General features: G+C 34.0%; 1 long non-coding RNA gene across 1 annotated transcript in view; it reads left to right on the forward strand.

The window, feature by feature from the left end:
• LOC122230671 overlaps positions 1 to 10,190 on the forward strand; it is a 43,956-nt gene extending 33,766 nt beyond the window's left edge. The window contains exon 3 of the long non-coding RNA XR_006207710.1: positions 10,125 to 10,190. This is a non-coding gene — a long non-coding RNA (uncharacterized LOC122230671). The remainder of the gene's footprint in view (positions 1 to 10,124) is intronic.
• Positions 10,191 to 25,696: the final 15,506 nt, after the last annotated feature.

Here is a 25,696-nt window from a genome sequence, read left to right on the forward strand (position 1 = left end):
AGATTTACTCTTAACACCACTCCTTCCACCTGTAGTATGAAAGGTATATTATTGGTGAGGAATACAGTGGTGGGGGAACAAGGATTATTTAGTTGACCATTATACTTGTTCAGGGGAAGGATGATTGTGGTTGGGATTGTGATTGTAACAATTATGTTGCTTAAAGTTGTAGCAATAAAGTTGTAAAATTGGTTGAATTTTGAAGTTGTTTTTAAGATAGACCCAGTGGAACTTACTGATCAAAAATTACATCAAGCATTTAAATGTAGGTACATGGTTACAATCTTTTATTGAGATTGGGGAGGTTTGATAACATGGGATAGACTCTAAGTGACAGATGTGTACATGGAGTCATGCATGTTATTTGTTTTACTTTTCCCCCCTACATTAAATTGAGGTGTATTTTAGAATTCAAATGAATATATCCAGTAGTCAACAAGAAGATGACTTGGATAGAGATGTGAGTATGAAAATCATAGGCCTATAGATCATGTTTAATGTCATGTATCTAGGTCAAGCATTGATAAACTACTGCCCATGAACCAAATCCATTCTGTTGCCTGATTTGGCATGGACTATAAATATTTTTTACATTTTTAATTGTAAAATATAAACTATACAAAAGAAAGACTGTCTTGTGATAAGGACAGTTGCTCAGTTTTTCCTCTAGGCTCACAAAGCCTATCTTGTTTACTTTCTGTTATTAACAAAACATTTTGCTGATTTTTGGTGTAGATGAAACTGTAGAAAGAGAGCGTTGATAAGCAAGAGGACATAATTGTGGAAATTAAAATTATGCCAAGTACAGCATACACTGTGGAAAATTTAAGTGTGGGTATAATAGATGGTAAGACTTTAAAACAACAATTTCATTATCAGCATGATCAGTGAAGACTTTTGTGGCAAAAAGAAAGTATCATCATCAGACCATTCAATGGATCATACAAGATGTGTTCTGTGTTCTGTGTCTGAGGAACTAAGAGAAGGTTAATACAGTTTGAACAAAGAAAGCAAATTGGAGGATGACGTCAGGTCTGTCTGGATATTTAAGGTAGGGCCAAATACTTCAGTCTATTTAAAGTGAGTATTAGAGAATGAAGAAGTCATTAAAGCATTCTGAAGGGGGAAGAGCAAATCATAGATGAGGAAAGAGACTACTCTGGGCATATGCACAGCCAGAATGAAAGGAATCCAATATGGATGAGAGATTAACATTGTCCATTGGTATTAATGAAGTGAAGACCCCAAGTAACCTTGGCAAAGGGAAGTTTGTACAAAGTGATAAAGGAGTGAATGGGATCAGGACCTAGGTGTTAGTTTTAGTGAAATTTTATTAATCTTCTCACTATGTAAAATATGTAGGTTGTCAAAATAAGGAACACCCGTGTTGTGTGTGTGTGTGTGTGTGTGTGTGTGTGTGTGTGTGTGTGTGTTTTCTAACTTAGATTTGTGAATTCAAGCTGAAGATTGTGGTTTAATAAGTATAGAGTAAGCCATTATTTTTCTTTTTTCTTTTTAACTCTCCTGATGAATAGAATGGCAATCATGACTGATGATACTGAAACATTTTTCTGACACTTTGACTTTTTTATACCTTCATTATTTATGCACATCCAGGAGGTTTTGCCCAAACCCCATGCAAATCTATAATTCAGTGCAGCTAAAATATGTTCTTCTGTCTGGTTTCCATGGTTCTTCACATAGAGTATGGCTTTCCCTGCTGGGGCCCTCCATGTAGCACCCCATGTTGTATGATAATTACCATACTGATCTATCACCCTTACTAGAGTGTGGCCTCTCAATGAGGCCTGAAATTTCATACTGTTCTTCTGAGATATAATAATATTTATACTCAAATAATTAAACAAGTTCTTCTATTTTGAAAATAACATGCTTTCTAATTTGAATCTCAATTTATCCATTATACTTCTTAACTACTAAGTTATGTTATGAAAATAAATTTTAACTCTACAAATACCTTCAGATATAACGCTTACCACTTAAGATTAATGTGTGCTCAACATCTATAAGGATATTTCTTTCCATATAGTATTTATAGCCTCTATTGTTATTCTTAAAATGATTAATGTTTAGTTTGGAATAGTTCAACATGAGGATTGGAATGAGAAATAATTTACACAGTGATAGTCTTTTTTAATTTTTATATTTAAAATACTAATTATCAAAAGAAAAAAAAAAACTAGTGTCTTGTATTTGTTTCTACTTGCCTTCTGGATTGATTTCAAGTCATATTTTACAGTTTGGTGTGTCAATTTATATTTTGCTGAAATAATAGCACTGTCTTGGGATCCTTTTTTTCCTTAATATCTTTGTGCCATTCACCATGTATGCCTATTCCTTATTTCTCTTTCTTTGATATGTTTGGTGAGTCTTCTGTTTTGGGTTCTGTTGATTTACATTAGCTACTTTTCTTGGATATACATAGATATTCTTTCCCATTTTGCTTATGAATTTGCCTGAGAAGAATTTGTATGTTCCTTTTACCCATAGCTCCTCAGAAGTCACTTTTGATGATACTGATTTTACATGTCACCTGATATAAAACTTCAAAGACATGATGTTGATGACTTATGCTTTGACCTAGATTGAAATGTTGACTCAACATGGCCTGATGGAAAGTGTTTCTTTTCTTCCGTTAAAAGTTACATCACCTTGGGGCGCATGGGTGGCTCAGTCGGTTAAGTGGCCGACTTCGGCTCAGGTCATGATCTCGCGGTCCGTGAGTTCAAGCCCCGCGTCGGGCTCTGTGCTGACAGCTCAGAGCCTGGAGCCCGTTTCACATTCTGTGTCTCCCTCTCTCTGACCCTCCCCCGTTCATGCTCTGTTTCTCTCTGTCTCAAAAATAAATAAACGTTAAAAAAAATAAAAAATAAAAAAAAGTTACATCACCTTAAAAACAAACAAACAGAAATGAAGATTTAGTTTTGGTGTCCTTGGCTGAAGTGTTCCCTTTCTCAACAAAATAGGTTTTGTCATCTAACTTTTGGTGTCAATGTTGAACACATAGGGTACTGGAAAACACTGCTGTGACAAACCACTGGAAAAAAAAAAATTCTGGTTTTTCTTCACATTCCAGAGCTAATGCTTCTGAAAGCTATTTAAATTCATTACAAATTATATTTGTTATTGCTATAGTTATTGTTGAAGTTGAGCTTTCATTTGTAATCTGAATTTTATGTATAATGTGTTCTCATGTTTAATCATTTTTGTAGGCTAAATCATTTGTAAACAGACATAAGCAAATTGTAAACAAATGACTTGTCCTTGAGAAAGAGTTTCAGAATGAAGGTACATGATGTATCAGGTAGGATCTATGTCAGTAGCTTTATCCATATATATGGAGGTGTGTGTGTGTGTGTGTGTGTGTGTGTGCGTGTGTGCATGTGCGTGCGTGTGTACTGTGTATCACCCAATTTCATCAAAAAGATTATTTGACAAAATTGATATACAATCTCTAAATCATAGTGTCTGCATTCAGTCATCCCTCCCCAAATTAAAATTTTTATCCTAAGATTAGTAGTCCCCTTTGTAAAACTAGACATTCTCATTTGTGCAAAGAATGGAAAAAAATAAGACAAATAATGGATTCAAGAAACAATTAGAGGTCAGATTCCTCTTGCAGAAGTCTAGTTCATTTCTTCCTTCATTGTCCTCCCCACATACCTAAATCTCAACATTTAAACATTTTATTTCAGAACACATATAAGGAGAAAACATGTTAGCTATGCTAAAGAACTAAAGTATTACAATGCACAGTCATATGTCTATCCTAATAAGTAAATATGAGTAAAGGATAAAGATTCAAATAGAATATGAAATTGTAGGGGCACCTGGGTGGCTCAGTCAGTTGGGTGTCTGACTTCAGCTCAGGTCATGATCTGTGAGTTAGATCCCCATGTCAGGCTCTGTGCTGACAGTTCAGAGCCTGGAGCCTGCTTCAGATTCTGTGTCTCCCTCACTCTCTGCCCCTCCCCCACTCACGCTCTGTCTCTGTCTCTCCAAAATGAATAAACATTAAAAAAAAATTAGTATATGAAATTGTATTTATGATGTAGTTCTATTCCAATGTGTTTTCTGGATTGGCTAAGAGCATGTTAATGACACATCTTATGGGAGACACACCATACTTAATAGAAGAAAAATATGCATGTCTCAATTCTGAAATGTTTGCAAAGGAATAGTCATTTTTTGGCAAGATATGCAATGTTTTGTTAGGATTCACAAACTTTTTCTGTGAAAGACTATACAGTAAATATTTTAGGGTTTGCTAGCCATATTTATTCTCTCTGTCTTTACTTCCTTCTCTTCTTCCTCCTCCTTAAAACTTTAAATTTGTGAAAACCATTTTTAGCCATGAGGTATGCAAAATTAGCCATATACCAAATTTAGTCTGTGGGCTCATAGTTGGTGGGCCCCTCTCTATATCATCAAATTTCCACTTTTTTCTAAATGTAATATATTAGAAATCAGTGTGCCTCTAGCAGTTGAAATTGGACTTACTTTTGAACTTTGGAATGCAGGGAGATGACATCTCATTTAAACAAGTTATACACTATTTCTGACATTAAAAACACATGGAAACTACTTATTTAAAGGGCCTTTCTTAAGTTTTTAATGCAATTACTCACATATAGTGGAAAGAAATGATTTCCCTTTCCACTTGCCTTTTTATGCAATAAAAAGTTCAAATCCTATCTTTTTCCCTGAATAATTGCTGATACTTCTGTCCTTTGTGTGCATTTTGCAGCTTTTTTTCAGTAACTGTAATGGTCCAGTCTCAGTGTATTTTACTTTTTCAAGGAAAGTAAAATAAGAACTTTAACTAATATTTGTATTAAGCTGAAGTGCAAGATAATATGAAAAAAGAGGAAAAGGAAACACAATAAATTGACCTTTTGGTAACTGTAAAGGACAGCAGATGAAACACAGACTGGACTTTAATGTCTTAAATTTTCAGATTTGACAGTAAGTCCACAGAGTCCTAAAAATAGGTCTTAATCCGAAATTGCAATGCCTCACAAATGCTGTCATAATATGGAGTTTGGTGGAGAAAGTGGTTAATGTATCCCTCAACTTGTTTCTCTTTGTATGAAACTATGTTTAAATCCATTATAAAACGAGCTATTCAGTTCTAAAGAGAAGATTCTGACTTTGGAGTGAAAGTTTTTTTACTACAATCATTAAAGTAAATTTCTCTAGATATTTGATTTTATTCTGTTTTACAGCATAAAGAGTGAAATCATAATGAAAAAGAATCTAGAAAAGCAGTATAGGCACAATTGTCAGTCACTTTTCCAACTTGTGTCCGTTTGTTCAATTAAGTGACAACCATTCTCTGCCCTGCTTGATTTAATAGACTTAAGCAGTTCAGGTTTACAGAAGAAAACATTGAGTGAAAAAGACAACATTCTAGCTACTCCTTCACATCCTAATTTTTCTTATTTTTAACATTTTTCATTAGTGTGGTAAATTTGTTAATAATTGATAATCCGGTATTATGCATTATTAGTAACTAAAGTTTGTAGTTTATATTAGGAATCACTCTTGTGTTTTATATTCTATGGGCTTGGCCTAATATATGATGACATGTATTCATCATTACAGTATCATATAGAATAATTTTCACTGCCCTAAAAATTATCTGTGTTCCATCTATTCATGCCTTCATCCCCTGGCCCTTAATCCTTGTCAACTACTGTTTTACTGTCTTCATAGTTTTGCCTTCTCCAAAATGTCATATAGTTGAAATCACAGAGTAGTTAGGTATGTAGTTTTTCTAGATTAGCTTCTTCCACTTAGTAATCAGCTTTTAAGTCCCCTTCATCTCTTTCCATGGCTTAATAGCTCATTTCTTTTAGTGCTGAATAACATTCCATTGTCTGGATGTACCACTCTTTGTTGATCCATTTGCTTGTGAAGGACATCTTGGTTGCTTCCAAGTTTAGGCCATGATGAGTAAAGCTGCTATAAACGTTTATTGGCATATTTTTGTGTAGATGTATGTTTTTAACTCATTTAACTAAATACCAAGGAGTGTGATTGCTGGATCATATGGTAAGAGTATGTTTAGTTTTGTAAGAAATGGCCAACCTGTCTTCCAAAGTGGCTGTACCATTTTGCCTTCCCACTGGCAATGAATGAGAATTCCTGTTGCCCTACAACTTTGTCATCATTTGGCATTGTCAGTGATCTGGATGTTGGTCACTCTAATAGATGTCTCATTATTGTTTTAACTTGAGTTTCTTGATGACATACCATAGTGTCTCATTTATACAATAGAATCTCATTGTTTTACTTTGCATTTCTTGATGACATATGATGTTGAACATCTGTTCGATATATTTATTTGTCATCTGTGTATCTTATTGGTGAGGTGGCTCTTCGGGCCTTTGCCTATTTAAAAAAAAATTTTTTTTGCATTTTTAAAGTTCTTTGTGTATTTTACATACTGGACCTTTCTATTTGAAATTTACTTTAAAAAATTATTTGAGTGTAGTGGACACAGTGTCACATTAGCTTCATGTGGATAGCACAGTGATTTAAGATCTCTATATGTTATGCTGTGTTCACCACAAGTGTGGCTACCATCTGTCACCATACAATGCTATTACAATATCATTGACTATCTTCTCTATGCTTTGGCTTCTGTTCCCATGATTTTTTTCATTCCATGACTTGAAGCCTGTATTTCCTGCTCCCCTTCACACATTTTTCTCATCCCCCATTCCCCTTCCCTATGGCAACCATGAGTTTGTTCTGTGTATTTGTAGGTCTGATTCTACTTTTTGTTTGTTTATTCATTTGTTTTGTTTTTAGATTCTACATATGAGTCAAATCATATGGTATTTGTCTTTTTCATTCTGACTTTTTTCACTTAGCATAATACCACTTAGCTGCATCCATGTTGTTGCTAATGGCAATATCTCATTTTTCTTTATAGCTGCATAATATTCTGTGTGTGTGTGTGTGTGTGTGTGTGTGTGTGTGTGTGTGTGTGTATCAAATCATCTTTATCCATTCATCTATCGATGGGCAGTTAGGTTGCTTCCATGGCTTGGCTATTTGAGTAAAATTGCAATAAACATAGGCTCACATATATCCTTCCAAATTAGTGTTTTTGTTTTCTTTGGGTAAATACTTAGTAGTGGAGGTAATGAATCATATGGATTTTCTATTTTTAATTTTTTGGTTACTGTCCATACTGTTTTCTACAGTGGCTCTACCATTTTACAATCCCACTAATAGTTAACAAAGAGTTCTTTTCTCTCCACATACTCATCAACATTTGTTATTTCCTTTTTTATTTTAACCATTCTTACAGGTGTAAGATGATATCTTACTGTGGTTTTGATTTGCATTTTCCTTATGACTAGTGATGTTGAGCATCTTTTCATGTGTTTATTGGCTATCTGTACGTTTTCTTTGGAAAAAATTCTATGCAGATCCACTGCCAATTTTGTATTTGGATTGGTTGTAGACTTTTTGTTTGTTTGTTTGTTTATTATTATTACTTGTTGTTTTGGTGTTGAATTGTATAAATACCAGGCCTTTTTCTGATATGTGTTTTGAAAGACTTTCTCTTAGTATGTGCCTTTTATTTTTTCTTTATAGTTTTATTGAGAAAAAATTAACATGCATCACTGAAAAGTTTAAGGCATACAACATAATAGCTTTATTTACAAACATGGCAAAATGATTATTGCAATAGATTCAGCTATTTTCATTTTCCTAAGTGTCTTTTGTGAAACAGAATTTTTTCCTTTTAATAATGCTAATTTATCAATTTTTTCTTTGAAAAATATCTGTCTGGAAGTGTAGCAAGATTTCTACTATTTAAGATAACTTAACGTTCACACAAACATAATGTAGACCTTCTTGAAATAGTCATAGCTCTCACACCAAAAAATACAAAATGAAAATAAAAACAAAGAATCTGATCCTGATTCTGTTAGGCTTTTTTCTTCAATTCAAGAACATTACTGAGCAGGATAAGCAATGTTTATATAACATAATTTTTAAAGAAATGCCTTATGACAATATCAAATCACCTTGATTCTGATCTACATTATTGTTATTAAACCAGTTGCAATTAGACATAAATGAGAAACATTTTGTAGTATATTTTATTTGATCAGGTATATATTTTAGCTTTTTCACTTTTCCCTTGCAGTTTTTCTGTTATGATCAGTGTTATTATTTACATGGACTTGTTAATATCAAGCACTTTTATAAATAAACTTATTTTCCTCAAACCCTAGAGATATCCTTCTCCATTCATGCAGCCAACATAAAAGAAGCATGTCAAGAGGAAATCCTGTGCCATATGATTTGCTAGATTGAAGTATTAAGTTTATTTATTATGTCTGATCTTCTTTCTGTGGTCATTGCTCTATTTGATACATGTAAGTTTTCTCTTCTTCAGACCTCTCCTGCCCTCTGACATTCAGAAATGCTAGATACAATACTTATCATACCCCTTAGTGCTGCCAGGCCCAGGGTAGGATGTGGAGAGAGAGTGCTTGTATCTTCATTATGCAGGACACAGGGCAGAAGCATAAAAAAGGCTGGGCTGCCAATGTGTCTCCTCTTTGCTCCCAAATAATCTATCCCTTCAACTCCTCCCACTTAAAGAACCAGATTCATGATTCATCTACATCAAAAATATTATATTAAGGACAAGGGAAAAACCTGTGTTAATGTTCCCATTTTCTCCTTAAACTTGCTTTATCATAAATGTTCCCAAACTACTGTTATCCCCAGCCTGAACACCATTTTCTAAGAAAAAAAAAAAAAGATAAATTTAGGAAGAGGTGTGTATTATATCTCTGTTTTAAAGTTCATCATTTGCTGTGGATAGTTATGCTCCAAGAAAAAAATTTAAAAAAGGAATTTAATATTTATACTTGGTATTTTCCAAATGTTTATGAGGAAAATTGCAGAGTTAATATTCCAGGAAAAATCTTAGCAGAAATCCAGATGTTCTACACAGTAATGTAGCTATATACAAAATTTAAATATGATTATATAAGGGAATTAAAAAAAAGTATCAGTAATAGATCCATTTGTTTTGTTGTTGTTTAGGAGAGGCAGTTAGAAAGTTAGAATATAAAGAGCATAGAACAAACTCCAAGGTAAAGGGATGCCACTGGGTGTTGTTGGTAGAAGGAAATACTGGACAAATATAACAAATTCGCCCTTTTGCCCTCTCCCTATTTAGATTTTTGCTGGTACAAACATAAAAAAATTCATTTCATGGTTTTGTCATTATGAATGTATAACTTAACAGTAGCTAGAGCAGACTCAATATGTACAACAAAAGATTAGATGTATGTTTAACATCATTATTTTATTTGCACGAATGCCATTGAGGAACTTCCACTTATGCTCTTGTTTTCAAGATGAGTGTTTAATTGAATTCTGTGATTCATTTTACAATAGGACAATAAGTAGAATACAAATTTCTTTGCATGAAAGACAGTTTGTACACATGAGTCTGAGAGCAGTTTTGTGTTGATGTAACCCCATTCCAGCCTTCCATTTCCTACTTTTTTAAAAAAGAGCATAATCTGATAGTGATTGTGAAGGCTATAAAAGATAATGCTTGTAAAGATACTCTGTTCACTTAAAGTGTGTTCCATAAACTTCATTATTGTTGAAATTTTGGGTTTACAAGGCTACCATTTGATGGCAGTTCAAATCTGACTCTGAGTTACGCACCTTAGGCTAGACGGTTTATAGGGGTTTAGGTCACAGGCCTACAACTAGATAATCCTAGCTTCCCATCCTGTGCCACTAAACCTCACTGGGCCTATTCTTAACTGTTTGAAACAACTTTGTTCATCCATAACAGGCACTATGACCTCATGTAGATATTCAGGAAAAATTAATATATAAAAAGGACCTGCAACAGTGCTGGATACAGTGGTGTCGAAGACCAGAGCTATTGCTCTGGTTTAGAGTTTTCCCACCATAGAATCCACCACACTGTATCCTCAGTGTAATGCATACTCAGTGCTTACCATAGTTCCTAGCACATAGTAGGTACTTATCAATTAGTTTCAGCTGTTCAGGGGTTAATTATATCATATTCATCTCCCTTCAAGTGAGAACATATCCCAAGACACCTTGTGTAGCTGAGCAAAAGTTGGCACTTGTTGGGGCACCTGCATGGCTTAGTTGGTTGAGCATCTTACTTCGGATCATGTCATGAGCTCATGGTTCGTGAGTTCAAGCCCCACATCGAGCTCTGTGCTGACACTTTGGAGCCTGGAGCCTGCTTTGGATTCTGTGTCTCCCTTTCCCTCTGTCCCTCACCTGCTCACGCTCTGTCTCTCAAAAATAAATAAATTTAAAAAAAAATTTTTAAAGTTGGCACTTGTTATGAATGTAAATTTAATCTTTGTTGTCCTGTTATCTCAGAGCTATGGGAGTGCCATCTCTTGGAACTAAATCATAATCAGTTAGGAAACTATATATTTTGCTAGGCCTTGTATTGTTGGAGTCTGACAAATAATTTGTGGGATTTTCTGCAATGCCTTCTCCCTCAACAAAATTCACAAGAACTATTCTCTGAATTGTTAGGCTTTCATGTCGCAAATAGAAACATTGTGCCCTAATGGCATTGGAAAGCCATTTGATGTGACCCATTTTTGTTTCCTGTGAGTAATTTCTTTATGCCCATCATAATTATTGTGAGAATTACATTTTAATTTGGGGATGTTCAAATCCATTAGCATTTTCATTGATATATCATAAAAATCACATGGAATCATTGAGGTAAGTCTGGAAATATACATCACTAGAGATTGTCTTAGTGGAATATATTATTAATGTTTCTCAGATTTTATTCCTCATATGTTCACCAGTAGAATGTAATGTGACAAAAATATCAGCTTCATGTGGGCAAAGATACTTGTTGTATTTGCTAATAAACAGTGACCACATGTAGGAGGCACTCCACTAATATCCATTGTTTGAATGCATGTGGAGTGACAGATCTTCTATTTACCACCAATGACTGTCATCTGGGCTTGGCCTGCTTTGTGGAGAAAAATAAATTGGACAATATCTACTGAGGCTTTTTTTTTTTTTTGAGAAAATAGGTTTTTGTTTACTTCTTTACAGTTATAACTCTGGGCAGGTTGATAGATATCATGACCTTAATGATATTTTAGGCCACAGAATGGAAGATATTATACAGCTTGCAGTTTATTTAATAATAATATGAAGCTTTGAGTTTTCATTTCAACCTTAAATAATGTATTCTGTAGTAGAATTGATTACGTTAACTGGTGTTCAAGAACTACATATAAATATAATAAACATCTCATAACCTAATTTGAAAGAAAAACAAGTGATTTTTTTACTAAAGTATTTTTAAATGGAGCATATGTAAGTTAGAATTACAGGTAATAATCATATATTTTCATATATTATACATATAAATAATGTATGTATTGGTTTTTCATTTAGTTTCTTTGTTTCTATGATTCAAATTCCTACCCTAATAACCTTATCAGTTTTAAGATTCATTTTCAGAAGAAAAGAAAGAGCTTGAAACATAATTAGTTTGCCTTAGTGATTTTTTTCTCCTAATTTATAATTTAATAATTTAATAAAATGTGCAAGGGCAATTTTGTATGAATGTTTATGCCAAGTTCTCCACATAATTTCCTGCATATACTCCTAAGTAGAAAGTTTTGTTTTGTTTTGTTTTTTACTTCAGCGTACATGATAAAATCAATGTCGCTGTGTGTTTTTACTTTACAATTCTAAGCTACTTGATGCTTAAAAAGAAAGCGTTCTGGCTTTTAAGGCAATAACCAACTTGATCATTGTGTATAATCTAATTAAAGCCTTCCTCAATAGAGTTGTTATTCCTGTCAATATTACTTTCAATATTGATAAAAACAGAGTTTTTCAGAACTTGGGCTATTGTGGTCGTAGCATTTACATGCAATTTCTTATTTTTTCAGATAACGTTAGAGGAGAGGTATGTGGTGTCATATGCAAAATAAAACCATCAGAAAATGTGTATATATTAGTGCAACATGATGATATTGATAATTTGACATGGTTTGGAAGGTAGAGTAGATTTAAAAAAATCATAAAGGGATTTTTATTCCATGTTTGGAGGGCAACTTGTGATAAGTGACTACATTTTATCTTTGCCTTCCTCTCTATCCTCAACTCTCTATCCTAGACAGCTTGTGAAACTTTCATGATGAGTTTTTTATTCTGTCTTCCTTTTCTTATCAAAATTCCTAGCTACTACTTTGTTTAGTCTATGTACTACACCAAGAAAATTTCAGCCTAACTTTTTAATTTTTTATTTATATAACAGATTTGTGTTCCTTCAAAGTTGTACTCATTTAGGAGAGGATTTCTATTAGGAATACAAGAATTTTATTCTGTATGCAATTTTTAAGACAAAAAGAATAAAAAAAAAAACATTGCATTGATGGCTTGTATGTGTCATCCTGATTGAGAGCAAGTAAGATTAGAAAAGGTGACATGGTAATTTCTGAAAATAAACTGTTTAATTTGGAAATTAGACTGTAAGCCATTTGAGTACCTTATTGTTATAAAGCCTGTATATTTCCAGTGTGATTTTTACACAGTGTGATTAACTTCCCTGTTTAAGCCTAGGATCTCATTCACACATTAAGTTATCACAAAAATGCATATGATTTGTTTAATCACACATTCCTTCCTTCCTTTAGTCCATCAATACTTAACCATTACTATTATAGACATTTACTGTTATAAGCATGGGATATACAATGTTAACTCAGGTCAGATAACTGCATTTGTGGCACTTACACTTCAGTGGAAGAAAGAGACAATATGGTCAAAAACCAAAATTATGTAAATTATAAATGATATGTGCTCATGAAGGAAAATTTAGCACTCAAACAAAATAATCAGGGAGATGAAGGATGATTAGGAGTTTGCTAGATGAAGTTTGTCACAGGCAGAGGAAACAGAGAGAAAAGAAAGAGGATGGCTTTTGCAGTCAGAAAACTGGGAAGACATATCCAATCTGCCGAATGAAACAGTAAGTGTTTTGTTCCATCTGTTTTACTGATGTTATAATCAGTGTAGGGCTCATATGTAAGGGGAGAAAACAGCACATTTTAAGATAAGGGAGATAAGACATGACTGGTGGAAAGAATATAACCAATGTTAGGTTCTAGGTCTGGCTTGGTTAGGTAGAACATGTTTAACTTTGCATAGTTCATAAATTCTCTATAAATCTTTGTTTCTCTGCCTGAACTGGAGTCACCACTAACATGTTCGAACTCTACATATTTTATATTTCTAGGATTCCAAGTTAGTATATAAGCTTCCTTCCTGATATTTTTCTTTTTTGTTTTTTAATGTTTATTTATCTTTTTGAGAGACAGAGTATGAGCAGGGGAGGGACAGAGACAGAGAGACAGACACAGAATCCCAAACAGGCTCCAGGCTCTGAGTTGTTAGCACAGAGCTGGATGTGGGGCTCAAACTCACCAGCTGTGAGATCATGACCTGAGTTGAAGTTGGATGCTCAACCATTTGAGCCACCCAGGTGCCCCAGTATTTCCTATTTTGTTTTGTATGGTGTGGACATTTTTCCTTCTCGTAAATCTGTGGCAAGTATGTTCCAGGTGTGAAAATATTTCTATTGTGCTTTGTGGAGACATAGATTCTTTTATTTTGGCTGCTAGACAAAATGTGTTATTTCAAGTGGAAGGTCTGTGGTTTTTCTTACTACTAGGTAGCTTGTTTGAATTACAAAGTTCAGTAAACATCATTCTTTCTAAACCTATCTCCTTTTCCTTTAAGTCAGTCCGTTGGCACTGGAAAATTCTCAGTACAAGATTGTATCTTAATCTAGTTAAACATGTCTGACTTTTACATTTTCAAAGGGCAAGTTGATGTAGCCTCATATGATTCTATATGTAAAACCAAAATATTGGAACAAAATGTTGTTTATGGTCTTCTGACATCAAAAAATGTTATTCTAATACTCGATAAAATACAATAAAAAAAAGCACCTGAAAAGAATGATAACATAATTGGGTGCTGAATTTGGGGAAATCCATTAAGTCCTTTAGGCCAAAAAAGTTGTACTGACTGGATTAGTTTGCTAGGGCACCACACCAAAATACCATGATCTGAGTGTCTTAAACAACAAAGTCTTATTTTCTCACAGTCTGGAGGCTGGGAGTTCAAGGTCAGCGTACTGGAAGAGTTGGTTTCCTCTGAGGGCGATGACTTTCCAGGCCTCTCTCTTTTGCTTATAGATGGTGCCTTCTCACTGCTTTGTCCCTTTGTAGTTGTCCTGTGTATGCCTGCCCCTGCTGACACTTTGCAGATCCAAATTTCTTCTTATAAGGATACCAGTCAGATAGGATTAGGACCCACTTGAGGCACCTGGGTGGCTCAGTCAGTTAAGTGTCCGACTTCATCTCAGGTCGTTATCTCATGGCTCATGAGTTCGAGCCCCATGTCGGGCTCTGTCCAGACAGCTCAGAGCCTGGAGCCTGCTTCAGATTCTGTCTCCATCTCTCTCTGCCCCTGCCCCTTTCACGCACTGTCTCTTTTTCTCAAATAGAAAGAACCCACTTAATGGCCTCAGTTGAGTCATTTCTTAAAGAATCTATCTCCAAATACAGTTATGTTCTGCTCAACTAATGGTTTAGGACTTTAGCATATAAATTTTGTGGGGACATAATTGAGCCCATAACACTAATACATGGTAAAGAGTTATTTACCAAATTACTCAAAATGGTTCAAAGAAGATGATTCACCTTGTTTCTACAAAACTTTTTTTTTTTTGTCATTTCTTAGCAGTAGGTCTGGCCAAAGTAGGTTTCAAACAGAGGTAGCATTTTGATGAGCTCTCAATACAGGAAACAGTATGATTGTTTCCTACCTTTCAGATCCTCTTTGCCTATATTCAGGTGTTTTTGCAGAATATTGAAAACTATCTAATGAACTAATTGGAAGGTACATAAATAAGAAAGGTAGTTATATTTTTTAAATAAAATTTTTACACAATTCTTTTAAAAATGTGTCTTATTTACCTCATTCCTCGTATAGACATTGAACATATTTTCTTTTATTATTTTTGATTCCCTGATCATTCTGATGATAGTTCACAAAAAATAATTTTATTATATTTTGCTAAATTGTATTATATTACACATGTAACCTCAAAGTTTATAATTTTTGTCACTAAGTATATATATTTTCATTATAAAATCATATTCCTAAATATTTCCATTCTAAGAATATTGTTCTCAAAATGGGGACTATAAGAATCATACTCCTACAAGTCATACTTTCAAATTGCTAATTTATTTTTCATCAGTGCTCACACGGTCAGCATTACTTACTCTTATTTTAAGCAATTGACATTTCACCTTAGCTTTAGTTCAGTTAGAAATATATTCTTTTACAACTTAAACTATAAACTGTTAAGTTCATCACTTTCTACAATATACATGTTTTCACTCCTGCCCAACCCACACCTTTCAAATCTGTGTCTTCTACAGTCTTCTGAAAAATGAAGGGTCAAGGCATTAAATATGTGAAGTATTTTATTCTATACAACTGCATGGCACTTTGAAGAAAACCTGAATGCTCTTTTGGCATAGAAGTAATGAAGTGAGTTTATTTTGAAATCCAGTAAGTTAATGGCATTAATAATTATAGTTAGTAATTATTAGTGATGATGTTAGGAGCTATGTCCTCAGAGTTTGTTGCCCTTTAAATTATAGAATCTTAATTATTTTCCAAGAGGTCACAAATCTGTATGTCTTAACTTGGTTATTAAGGAGGCAGGAGTTTAATTAGTTCATCTTAAGAATCAGTCACACCATTCATTTCATGACTGGGAAATTAATCCTATTAAAATAGAGAGATCATGCCTAAAATTGGCTGAGTAGAACCATAAGACATAACTTCAGGAACGTGAATAGCAAAAAGAATATGAGTGCGTAATTGATTAATTTGTGCATGGTTCCTTATAAGTCACAATAATACTCCAAATAATGGTAAATTAATAGTTGTGAAAATGTTTGGTATTAAGCCATTTTCTCTTAATTTAATGCTCATTTAAGGCTTATTTTCCTGGATTTGTACCAAGTCTTTATAATGTTTCTGATATAGATTTATCTGCATTTGGAAAGCAGTGGTTGTATAATGGATGGCTTATAGACTGTGTAAGTGACATGTCTGAATTTGAGTCATGCCTCAACCACTACCCATCATGGCACAAGTGAAGTAAAGTCTCAGAGCCTTAGTTTTCTCATATTAAAAATAGACCTAGAAGCATCAATCTAATGATGTTGAAATGAGATGATTTATATAAAATGCAAAACACAGTGCCTGACAGATAACAGGCACTCAAATATTGGTGCCCACTTCCTACCCCCTGAAGCACTTACTTTTCTACTCCCTCAAATGATAAAAGCAGCTTTATTAAGAAACTGTTTTCCACTCCATGATTTCTATTGATGAAAAATAAATAGAGGAATTGACATTTTCCTATCTGGTAATTTGTATCTCTGTATCTTTTCAGTTTCTAGAGCTAGATATTATCAAGTATACAGTTAATTTGACCTTCTATCTCTACAGATGATTTTTTAAATCCATGCATTTTTCACTGTTACTGAATTTTGGCACACAAACTCCTATCTTTGATTTCTATGGGATATGTGTGTGTAGGGGTGTGTTTATTCATATGTTTTATTTTTTGCCTGTTGGATAGGTGGAAGAAAGGGGGAAGAAGTTATAACTACAAATTTTACTCAAAAATAGTGTCCTAGCTTTCCTCTGAAAGGGTATTACAATATAATCTTTTAAACTTGAAACCCACTAAACTATCCATTTTTTTCCTTTTCCGTAAGGATCTCAGAAATGAAGTGACTGTCAGCAGGATGGAGCACATGCCAGTGTGTACTGCCAGCTTGAGATAGTTCTTAAACCAGGACTTTTTTTTTAGAATTGTCTATATGCCAATCTTGGGGAAAAATTCAGTTACTTGCAGAGTTTTGCTTTGTATAGAAGTGAATTTAGTTCAGATATTTTGACATGACTGCAAGTACATACATTGATTGTGTAAATAAGCCGGGCTAAGCAACTTATCTTTTCAAATAATTCTATCTCTCAGCTTATTTTATATATATATATATATACATACATGTATATATCCAAAAAGATATTATAGTAGCTACAATAATTAAAATGACATCTAAAATTATAAATGAATACATGACACTCTGATTAGCAGGCATTGTGTCTAACTGCACAAGTTGCATACTTCTTCATCCCAATACCTTGTTCTAAAGGCAAAGAGGTGCCCAGGTAGAAATAGTACATTTAAAATGCATGACGGAATATTGTACTTTCCATTATCTTAGTCACCGTGCATTAAAAAGCAAGCTTATTTTTAGCCTCTCTAAATAAATTATTAGAGTTAACACAAGCAGCGTGGCAGGGATTTTAAGGAATTACTTGAGTAAGATGCCCATTTCTAAGAGTGATGGGAGGAGGATATTAATGAAAGCAGTATTTAGGATCCCATAATTGCCTCAACGTAATCCTGACGAAGTATCCTTTAGCACTGAGAAGTGTTCCTGGAATAGAGAAAATACTCACTTGGAAAGTATTGAAAAATTTGAAGAGTTTTTTCTTTCCTTTTTTTTTTTACAAGCCAAAAGAGTCAAAATTTTGAACAAATAACTTGAAATCTAAATGTTATGGGACATTTCCACATATGCAAGAAACTGTGTTTTGTTTTGTTTTGTTTTGTATTAAAACTGGTGGCCAGGGTGTTACATGCATGATCACAAAGGTAGCCAATTAGAACAGTAGATACTGAAAAATAGCCGTTGCTCTGTTTTTGTTTCATGTGTTGCAACAATAACATATTTAAATCAGTCTCTTTGATTGTTTGTTAATTCTATGAATTCTACTTTTGTGCCCACAGATTTCACAGATGAGTCTATATTTATCAAATTATCTCCTTCTTCTTTTTTTATCTTCAATCAATACCATGCTCATAGTATTGAAGCAATTGTAAATCTCTCCTATTAAAAAAATACCCCTTATTTTCCCTCTTAATAATAAGGTTGCTAATAACATATTAATAACTATGTTAGCAACCAGGATTTTTTAAATGCATTAAATGCTTTCCATGTTCATGAACTGTGCTATTATTTAACGCATATTGTTTTATAATTTGCACAATAAAATTTGAAATTATGTTTATTACCAACATTTACAACTGAAGAGACTGAGGCTTAGAGAAAGTAACCTTCTGATGAACAAGCAGTGAGTTAACGGAGAGGTTTCTGTACTCATATCAGTTTTATATTTCTTTGAGTTCTTTCCTGCTTTCTCTTTACTTTCTTACCACCCAACAAGCCACCTCCATCTGATTCCCTCATCTGGACCCTTCACTCATTAAAGCATTCCACAGAAACTGCCCTTCCCAAGAATTTAATGGTGTTAGTGTTGTTAACGGATGACATTTGTCAGTCTGTGTTTGGACTATTTGATCCCACCTCTCATCTAGAATACTCTTGGGTTAATCGACTGAACACCCACAGTCTCCTAGCTGTTGTTTTCCATGAATGACCAATGCTTTCCCAGCTCTTTTACATGTTGGTCCTTTTCCTATTTCTTAAATGGAAAATCTTTATTAGGGCTTAAATTATACACTCCACCTAAGAAACCTCTGTTCCCATAGCTTCAACCAACACATAGTCAAAAGTGTCAAGTCCATGGCTCTTTGCTGATCATCTCCTCATAGAGCCAGATCCTCACTGTCACACCTTCACAGGGATGGTTCCCTATTCTTTGCCCCATTTTATGCAAAGTAGCTCCTACATATCCTTCAAGTGTCAGTGCAGATGCGCCTTTCTTGGAAAGGCCTTAGAAGACTCCTAGGTTCAGTATTGCTTTGCAATTCATCCTCCAACTGGCTTTTATTTTCTTTCTCACTCAAAATTCCACCTTAAAAGATATATCCAATGGAATATTGTGTATGCTTTACAAGAATAAGAAGAAAGTTTATCTTGCTCCATAACTATTCATGAAGCATAGGAATACTCTTGACATAATAAATACTGAGAAGCATGTTGAATTCAATGAAAACCTGCAACTCATATTTGTTTTTTTAGTTATGTGAGATGTGGATACCCAGCATTTTCATGACAAGGTTTGGTTCCCTACATTTTCAATGATGTAGAAGACATGCCAACAGAGTGTCATATTTAGATAAAACGAAGCATTCCAAACAGGGATATATGATTTATTTGAAGCATTTGTGGGGGAAGGAAAGACAATTTTCTGAAGGATGTTTCTTCTAACTTCTGTTGTAAAGCTGTTTGTAAGTAGAAAATTGAGTTTATATTGCATTAGAAGATACTATATAGACTTTATTAAATTCACTGTGCAATCTTTAATCAAATAAGTAAATGCATTATTTATTTCCAAGGTTAAAGCACACATTCTCTTTGTCTGGAATGCCAATTCTTGAGGAAAACATGTCTAATAATGGATGAAACTGAAGGCCAATTTTACTTTTCATCATTCTTAAGCATTCAAAGACCTAAATCCTGTCTTCTATGTTGGTGCATGTGTTCAACAAATGCACTTTTTATAAATTAGATATTCTTATGGATATGAAATTAACTTCAGTAAATAATTTATTTTTGAACACTTATTCCATGCTAATGAAAAATCTTGGAAGTATTTTCCAAATCTTTAAATAATATTCAACAAGAAACTTTGACAATAAAGTGAAAGTTTTAATGGAAAATACTGAAATGTTCTTGAGATTAAAACCTTTTAAAAACTTTCATTTTTTTGGTCAAAGAATCCCTATGATTCCTAGACTATAGATGCTGGAGAGGATGTGGAGAAACGGAAACCCTCTTGCACTGTTGGTGGGAATGCAAATTGGTGCAGCCATTCTGGAAAGCAGTGTGGAGGTTCCTCAGAAAATTAAAAATAGACCTACCCTATGACCCAGCAATAGCACTGCTAGGAATTTATCCAAGGGATACAGGAGTACTGATGCATAGGGGCACTTGTACCCCAATGTTTATAGCAGCACTCTCAACAATAGCCAAATTATGGAAAGAGCCTAAATGTCCATCAACTGATGAATGGATAAAGAAATTGTGGTTTATATACACAATGGAATACTACGTGGCAATGAGAAAGAATGAAATATGGCCTTTTGTAGCAACGTGGATGGAACTGGAGAGTGTGATGCTAAGTGAAATAAGCCATACAGAGAAAGACAGATACCATATGGTTTCACTCTTAGGTGGATCCTGAGAAACTTAACAGAAACCCATGGGGGAGGGGAAGGAAAAAAAAAAAAAAGAGGTTAGAGTGGGAGAGAGCCAAAGCATAAGAGACTGTTAAAAACTGAGAACAAACTGAGGGTTGATGGGGGGTGGGAGGGGAGGGTGGGTGATGGGTATTGAGGAGGGCACCTTTTGGGATGAGCACTGGGTGTTGTATGGAAACCAATTTGGCAATAAATTTCATATATTAAAAAAAAAAAAAGAATCCCTATGATTCCTAATGCTTAAAACATGAAAATATACATATGATTCTGGCCACTAAATAACAAAGTATAACATACATTTTTAGAGTTGGGGGATTAGAAAAAAAGAGCTTGTAAGATTTTCTTGGTGAGTTCATGTGGATTGGGTCATGAGCCTAAATTGAAAAAGAAAGCAAATTATTATATTGTACATAAAATATAATAATAAGCTATAATCTTATCAGAGGCCATTGAACTTCACCATAAAACATCAACATAGTCATTTTTAGTAATATTTGAATGAGAAAAGCTAACCCAAACTTATAACAAAAAAAGAGCTTAAAGTATAATTATAACTGAAAAAAAAATAAACTTAGGCTTGAAGTTTGGTTGACTTTCTAGTGGTAACCTTAAATAAGCAATTAACCTAAATTTCTCATTTTCTTCACCTGTAAAGAATGAATAATTGAACTCATCCTACCTTGATAAACATTTTTTTCTGAGGGAGCTGCCTAGTTGAAATTTTGTGGTAGCATAGAATTATTTAACCAGCTAGATGAATGGTAATTCCTTAAAAAATAGCTCTGTATTTGACATAAAAACTCCAATTCCATAAATCTACTTGTCTAACTTTGGAAAATTTCAGGTGATATGGCCAAATCATGAGGCAATACATATGTATGTGTGTGTGTGTGTATGTATATATATATATATATATATATATATATATATATATATATATTAATTTTTTCTTACAAACTTTTAGAGGTTTACAGATGATGTAATTTAAAAAAAAGTGTTGCTACATATAAAAATAGAAATTCTTCATCCTCTTCTATTAACTGGGAAAAAACTATATAATTGAAAAGTCCCACTTGTTCAGAGTATGTAATAGGAGATAGCAACTTGAAACAAACATTTTTGTTATTTTTCTATTGCTTGTGTTTTGAAAGTAAGGCTTATTGCAGGGCAAATGAAGAAAAAAATCCTGTTCAATTTCTGACCAATTTTATGATTCAGCTTCCTCATAGAACTGGAAAGTGGTGCTTAGTCAGCTGTATGTTCTTTCTCCCAATTCCCTGTGGGTCCAATAAATGCTTATTGAATAAATGTTCATCAAAAGGCTATTTTGAGTAAGATACTTTAGAAGCAAAAATTAAGACACACTTAGCCATTTGTAAGAGAGTTATGAAATATGCATAGAAATGATCAATAAAAAGCAAAATGTGCTAAGTACCACAAAAGTGGTATACCAGATTATTATGGGAGCCCAAAATTATGAAATTATTCTGGGGTAAATATGGAGTTCTGAAAAGGGTTTTTGGCCAGTAACCATAACTGTGTTTCGGTGGAGGAAACAAGGGAGTGGTAGGCAGAGCAGGAACTCTGGATATCAGGTTGAAGTAAAGTAAAGAAAAAAAACCCAAATTCCAGAAAATGAAAGGCCTCTTGAGAGGAAAGCAAGTTGTCTGTGTGCTACCAGTTTGATTTTATTACTCTTTTATAAGAAAATTCTAAAGGCATGAAACACCATGTGATTATGTTAGGGATTATCTAGACAGGAACTTGTACTTTAGAGACACTTTAGGGCCTGTCATAATTTTCCTGAAACTAAATCTTATATACTGGTGACACTCAAGATGTGGGTCCTAGGTCAACAGTATCATTGTTACATTACAACAAAAATTCTTGGGCCCCTTCCCCCATCTATGGAAGCAAACTCAGGAGATGGATCCCAGCAATCTATTTTGTAACAAGTCCTCAAGGTAACTCCATTGCACACTTGATTTGGAGAATTACATTATTTGTAGACAACCCAACTTTCTAAGACCATCTGGCACTAACTATGGTAGCCCATTAAGTGTAACTCCTATAAGCCTAGCCTTGTTCATCTTATCTAAAACTCAATGACAGATGAAAGGATGATAAATGAGATGATACAGCTTTGTATATAAAACAAGATCTGTGGGATTATCTGTTTTCAGGTTTTCTGACTAGAAGATACAACTTGATGTTTTAAAAAAAAACAAACATTTTATTGATTTGAGGAAAACCACTTTGTGTCAAGTACTATTCTTGGTACTTTACATGTACTACATCATGGACCACACCTAAATTTTCAAAAATCAAGAAAAAATGATCTTAAATCCACATGGTACTATAGTATATATATAAAACAAAACAATATGTTGGGACACCTGGGTGGCACAGTCGGTTAAGCGTCCGACTTCGGCTTGCGTCATGATCTCGAGGTTCGTGAGTTCGAGCCCCACATCGGGCTCTGTGCTGTCAGCTCAGAGCCTGGAGCCTGCTTCAGATTCTGTCTCCTTCTCCCTCTGCCCCTCCCCCATTTGCACCCTGTCTCTGTGTTTCTCAAAAATACACATTAAACAATTTAAAAAAAAAGCCAATATGTAAAATTGTACATAGAATGGATTATTAACTTTTAAAAATAAATACATGAAGAGAAAAATGTAAAGCTCATCATCTCACACTGGAGGATTTATGGGAAATGACATAGCAACAGCAGCAGTAGTACTTATATTGGAGAGTAGCAGACGAGGTTTTAACAGAGTGGTCTCTTGAGCCTGGCTACTTGGTATAAATCTTACCCACATCTCATTTTGTCTGTGTGAACTTGAGTAAGTATTTGATGCTTTCAGAACCTTTGCTTCTTCATCTATAGAGTGGTAATATAATAGCGTTTACTTTAAATGAAAACTAAATGAGATAAATTTATAGGGATTAAAAGGGTAATTGGAGTTATAATTAATAAATCCAGTAAAACTAGTTTATATCCAGTAAAACTAGTTTACTTTCATAAAAATATAAAACAAAAATATTAAGGTTTACAATCTTGAAAATATTTCAGTCTAAAAATGTTTGCAATATAATGATAAGTTCTGTAGTAAAAAAATAAGCAATAACATGCAGTTGAGATAATGCCCTATGTCCAGCAACAAAATAAAGCTGACATAAAGATCCTCAAGGTGTCCAATTCAGCAAAAGCTACAGAAGGTTTATTTGCATTCCATTATGACTAGTTTGATGCCTTCCTTGGATGATGTATCTTGGACCCTATGACAGTTTGTAATAAGACTGAGAGTAAGGGTGTTTAAATGTTTAGATATGGTCCATGCAAAGCCAGAAAATTTAGCGGCTTGTTCAAACATTGATGTGTAGAATTGTGGCCACTTAAAATGGCAGACATGTCTGTGCTTTCCGTTTCTAGTTGAGGAGTCTACAAAGGCTGATCTTGACTATGCTGTCAAGGAATTTGGTGATCTGGGCCAGGGAATGTGGAGTTGGTGTGTAAAGACAGAGTGGGGTTTCTGGGAATACTAGTATGACAATACTATATGTAACAAGCAAACAGGAGAGTGTACTTGGACTATGCAAGGCCTAGGAGTACAGAAACTGAAAGGGGGGTGATGATGATGGAAAGAATATGAGAGAGAGATGTTCGGCTTAATTAAAAAAAATAGCTGATAGAATCTATTTCCAGAATATGAATATAAGGGGAAAGTAGTAGTCAAAATGATATCTAGGAAAAAAGGTAGACATTTTGAAAAGCAGAGTAAGACAAGAGAACTAGTTTTATAGGGGAAATATTAAGTTTGATTTTAGATTAGTCTGAAATGAGAGTGGGATATGAAATGAAAGCTGCTATGCTGTAAGTGGAAATGCTGATGTAAGGTGCTGGATAGAGTATTTGAGTCATCACATAGAAATAATATTTGAGATCATAGAAGTAGATGAAAAGAGGAAATCTAAAGGCAGAAGACTAAACCAAAGTGCCCAGGTTTAGAGAAGGAAGTAGTGAAAGAGAAACCAATAAAGAGGGTTGGAGTGGGCTGGTAAGTAGGTATAGTACAGGTGGTTAGAGAAAAGTCATGGTAAATGGTAGTATACCATGAGGCAGGTGTAGAGAGCAAGGACTCCTTTTTTTTTTTTTTTTAAAGGAGAAAGTGAGGTAGAAGATCAGTGTGTGACAACGAGTATACATACCCTTCATAAGCTTCAGAAAGCTCATTTTTGCTAAAACCGAAAAGCTATCAGTTAGCTATTGCGAGATCATTATTATTATAAGATATAAAGTGATTGGTGAATGTAAAATATAGAAGGTGAAAGGAAGAGTATAAATTTGTGTAAATCCAAGAGATAAGCTCAGGCACTTAGTATAGAATGTAGTGGGTTAAAAAAAAATGTATGAAAGTGAAAAGTGCATGGAAGAAAGAAAAGAGGTTCAGATAAGTATTTTTGGTTCAAATGCAATCAATTAGAAAGGGATATCATGGTTACTGTTACAGTTATTATCAGCATAATAACGACATTTGAATTTTGAATGGTAGGTACATTTGAAGAATTGAGATTAGCAGTGTTTTGGAGTGTTATTGAGGGTATAAAATCCATTAATAGGGATGCCTGAGTGGCTCAGTTGGTTGAACATCCAACTTTAGCTCAGGTCATGATCTCATGGTTCCTGAGTTCAAGCCCCGCGTTGAGCTCTCTGCTGTCAGCACTGAGTCTGCTTCAGATGCTCTGTCTCCCGCACTTTCTGCCCCTCCACTGCTTCTTTACACCCGCATGCACACACGCTCTCTCACTCTCTCAAAAATAAACATTTAAAATAAATCTATTAATAAAAAATTATTGAAAATGAGTCAAGATACTGTTGACATCAACAGTCAATTTAATTTTCAAATTCTATGGCTTGCCCTAGTAATCCTGTGTACTAATTCATATGTAATTTGGCATAACATTTTGAATATTACTGTGGTAGCAATTATTAGGTATGTTATGCAAATATTTGTTCTTTGAGTTTAATTTCACAGTGACTTCTTGCAAAATCTTATATTTCAATTTGGTACAATAGGGATTACTATTGAGAAACTAATATTGCAGGTATATTTGGTTTCAGTAACTTTTTAGTCTTAAGTTGCATAATATCTATCCAATAGCAAGAGGAAGGAATGTATTGATACCATGTAAAAATACACAGATGTGAGTTTGTACAGGTGAAATATGTGATAAATTAACAACAGCTTTATTTATCTTTGTGATTCTTTAGCACATTTCTTCAGCATGTCCTCAAAATATAAAGAATAACATTTGAAATGA

The sequence above is a fragment of the Panthera tigris genome, chromosome C2 (assembly GCF_018350195.1).
Source record: "Panthera tigris isolate Pti1 chromosome C2, P.tigris_Pti1_mat1.1, whole genome shotgun sequence".
In the NCBI taxonomy this organism is placed as follows: domain Eukaryota; kingdom Metazoa; phylum Chordata; class Mammalia; order Carnivora; family Felidae; genus Panthera; species Panthera tigris.